Source organism: Amblyomma maculatum, chromosome 3, assembly GCF_055883805.1.
Source record: "Amblyomma maculatum isolate TAMU_Amacu chromosome 3, ASM5588380v1, whole genome shotgun sequence".
In the NCBI taxonomy this organism is placed as follows: Eukaryota; Metazoa; Arthropoda; class Arachnida; order Ixodida; family Ixodidae; genus Amblyomma; species Amblyomma maculatum.
This window is the reverse complement of record NC_139346.1, coordinates 110546910-110551245: the sequence shown is the minus strand read 5'-3', so window position 1 is coordinate 110551245 and position 4336 is coordinate 110546910. Positions and strand designations below refer to the sequence as shown.

General features: G+C 42.6%; 1 pseudogene; it reads right to left on the bottom strand.

Moving 5' to 3' along the window:
• Positions 1 to 239: 239 nt before the first annotated feature.
• On the bottom strand, positions 240 to 2399 carry LOC146195685 (uncharacterized; annotated as a pseudogene).
• Positions 2400 to 4336: the final 1937 nt, after the last annotated feature.

The window sequence follows — 4336 nt, the reverse complement described above, 5'->3', positions numbered from 1 at the left end:
CATCTGGCATGATAAAAAGAAAATTGTAGAACACTACTCAATTCCTATGTCACATTTTGCCATGTTAAAGGTAAGCAGATAACATAAATAATGTCAATAGCACACTTAAACGTAAGAACAAAAGCAAACAAAAACCCAGTACCGCGTTAGGGTGCTCGACTACTACGGCCAAGGATGCAGGAACAAATCCTGGCCACCGTGCCACTTTTCACTGCGGCGTCTCTCATAGCCTCAGTCGCTCTGGGACATTAAATGTCATAACACAAACCAAAATCAAACAAAAAGGAAATCATAACCAGTCAAGTGAGCACGTGAAGGCAGCTGTCGGTCAAAAAAATAACTGTCTTCAGCAGTCCATAATTGGCTGTCTTTCTTTCTGTCTAATTATTGGGAGCTGAATATCTGCCAAAATGCCGAAAATATGGAACACTTCTGTCATGAAAGGAATTATTTCCGTTGGCACTCTGTTATTGAGTATGTTATAGATCTTAATTCGTCGGATAATCCTTTCAATATGGATCCGAGCCTGTGCTATATTATATGTGTCCCTGACCTCCTGAGCTGTAAATTGAGCTCCGTGCTTGAACGGAAGCATAGCGAGTACAGCATTATGATCGCCCAAAGCTGTGCAGATACCAGGAAATCATTTGTCTGCCAGTATAACATCTCCAGGTTCAACTATGTTTAGAAAACCAAAATTAACTATGATATCTGCGTCAGAGGCCCTGCCACCATAAGCATTTGAGTGGAAAAAAATCATTCCACCAGGTATTATGACAACCAGAAACTTAAGAGTGTAGCCTCCTTTGTAATTAGGATATAGCACATGCTCTTGCTGCACACTTGGGGGCTGTGTTAAGTGCGCACTTCTGTACAGCCAATAATCACGGGCAGCCAGGATAATGTAAAAATGGGTACAAGCAAATGGGCATGGTAAGCAAAACTTGCTGTTGGGCTAGTTGGTTCAAATCCATATTTGGGAACACAGCGCGGAACAAGACGCAACACAAGAACCGCTCCGTCCTGTTTACCTTCGTTTCAGCGCTCCGTCCTGTCTACCTTCGTTTTCTTGTGTTGCGTCTTGTTCCGCGCTGTGTTCCCAAATCTGGCATGGTAGCTCGAATGGCTCTTGATGGGGGACAAAATCCACTTTTTGTTGCAAATGAGAGAGTCTTCAGAAAAGCCTTAAAGTGCCGTGATACAGAGGTTTCACTAACTTCAAACAGAATGAAAAGGATGAGTAGCTGATTCCGAGCTTCAACTTCATTTAAAAATAGGTAGCCTGTTTTCCATCGTAACATCACATCTTCGTTCAAAATAAACAGGCAGCATGCTGAAGAGCATAGAAAACACAAACTGGCTAATATTGTACAGATCTTCCAGAGCGCTGCTAGACTTTGCGATACTATCATAGCCAGCAAAGTAGCTCGTCCTGTGGTTGGGGCCACCGTATCTAATTACTGTGTCTGGCTTCTGTTGCGTACCACAGTCGCGTGTCTCACAGTGTGTGACCTGGGTGGATGCCTCTTACTCATGGATGCAGCTGATGAATACAGAGAAGCGTCCTTCAAAATTGCTTGCACCTTCGGTCTGAGTTTCCTGCAAGATGTTGAAAAAATATTGAACTCAACTCTCCTTATATATGCCATATACGGCTTCGAATTAACTACAACACCCAAAGCTTTCATTATGCACCCAAAGCAAAGCAGGTGGATGCCTTGACACTCTTCCTGTTAAAAATAAAACACATTGAAAAGCACAATATACACAAGGGAACCTTTAGGCAGTGGATAACAAACACAACAATTCAATTTCACATAACATAAAATTAAAGAAATACAGATGCCAAAAATTTGATAGTATGTTTTCTTGTTTCAGCTGCTTCCTTAAGCATTAGTACATGTGCATTCAATTACAGCATTTTTCTTCGGCTGTTAAATAGTTTATACTTGTATTCATAAACCGAATGATGAGTACGATATGTTAGATGTGTCTAGTTCTTGTCAGATAAGATAAGAAACTGAAATATAATAACCCGTACATCAATTCCTCATTCCAGCCCTCGAGGCAGACTGGCTTTATTTGTAATAAAATAAAGCTACGAATTAATGATTACAATGCAGTTTTTCACACCTGGACACATTTTACATAACACAGACATCATTCAGTTGATAAAATCAAACCGTACAAATAAGATATTCAATTACATCTTACTTAGTCGATGCAGGCAAATGCCATGAAGCACTCTATATAAACCCAATGTCTTAAGCATAATTCCAAAGAAAACTTGCAACTGAAATGAGCTGGTTTAGTAATTAACTTTGGTTGCTGGGAGCTTACCACAGCTTTAGAATCAGCATGGACTTCAGCAACACCAGATAGTAAGTACAGGCCTTCATGCTCAACTGGAGAACTCGGCGTGTCCACTGCTGTCGACACAGATGTAACCGAGCAACTGGCATCCACATCATCTGCTACCAGTGTTCCTGCTGCTTGATCCTGCTGCTGAAGTTGAGGGTGAAGATGACCTCCTACTCCACCTATGCCAACATGACAATATGAATTTGGCTTTTAGAACTGTATGCCTTCTTTTACGGCGGAGACTGCACAACTCATGCTTGCATGCAATTCATGATAAAAATTCCTTTGAATCTTGAAATAAAAACAAGCCGAAAGTAATTAACGCATCACATAATAATGAGCATACCTTTTGAATCTTTCCAACTAAGCAGCAGGCTCCACTGGTCACTTCCTGTAGACTGGTGGAAAGAGTGTTGGCTGGTAACCCGGGTAGCTCTCAATGGTGTTTTTCTCTTCATTACCAAAGTGTTTACTACAAAACCTTGAATTTTTATTTGGGCACCAATTTGAGGAGTCTTCACCACTGTAAAAAAAGAATGCAGGCAATTACTTTTCAAGAAGCGCTCAAGTGGGTGAATGTGATATATCAAAATAAGCCATTAGGCGGTAAACCTGGCGTCGGCCTCTTTTAAAATATACAGCTTAGTAAAGAAATAATTAAATCTGGAGATATAAAAGGCATGTAACAGCTAACCATGATTAATATGACACTCTCGTGGCTGTATTCACAGTGGGCTGTATCCAGCCCACTGTTTCGCTCTGTTCGTACACTGCAACACACCTTAAAACAAGACTAGAAACTTTAAGACTAGTTTCGATGTTATCCTGCTGATGCGTTTGCATCGCACGAGCAGAAAAAACGCACAATATGAGGTGAAAGCTTCGTGTGTGCGAAAGCGCACTTGCACAATACAAGTCTCCTTGCATTTTATAAAATTACTTCAACAGGCCCTGCAAAAATCGTTCACAACGAACATCATAATCCTTACACTGCGTCTGAAGATCAAATGTTGCAGCTTGAATAGACGATGCAGGAGGGTTTATAGTGCGCAAATTGGTAGGAAGCTCCTGCGCCACACACGGGGTCATGCGGGCCTCCATACACCGCAGTTCGACTAAGAACTATATTTACCTATAGTCATATTATTCCAATGCTCTAATTTCGAAGTTGTGACCATATGTTGGCTTTGCCGTTAAAATTAAACGCCGTAGGAGAAGTCCGGAGCGCAGAGCACACCGGTATTTCTGTATTTCGCCTGCCATCAACTGCGGCCCGAATTCGATACAACGGCTGCGTGGTTTTGTCGCTTGTCTTGACGCTCCGTGGTTTAAAATGATAAACAATTCCCTTCCTGCCCAGTGCCTACCATTAGACGCTATATTTGATTGCGCGGAGCGCGTACTGTTTGCAGCGATCAAGTGCTCCAACCAACATATATGTGCCGGCCCGAATGAGAAGTTCATAACATTTTCTCCGCACAAACAACAATCTTTTTATCTGCCCCTCGGCGTTTGTACGCCATCAATGCCGCAAGTGAATGAAATTCACTTACTTGACTCGATACACAGTCGCTATCCACGTCTCTCGTCGGTTTTTTTTCGCAGGGTGTCCCTGGGAAGCGGAACAACTTGGTGTTGGGGTCCCCTTCGCGATTGTGACAATCTTTCACGCAGCAGTACCTGCGCTTATTCCTCTTCTTGCTCGTATCCGTAGAAGTCGAAGCTTCGCATGAGTTCAGTGAAGCAAATAAATGTGATAAACTACGCCCAACACGAATAAAAATGCGCCGCAAAAGGCACACTGCCACTACGAGATACACGCCGGGCGCCTAAGGCTGCGTCTGGGCAGCCTCATTGTTAGCTCCCGTCGGCCGATAGGTGTCGCCACATGTATCAAGCAAACTCACTGCAGGGTTCCTATAACAATCCTACTTGTCCTCGGACAGATGTGGTCCAAAATTGAAAACCTTCCAAG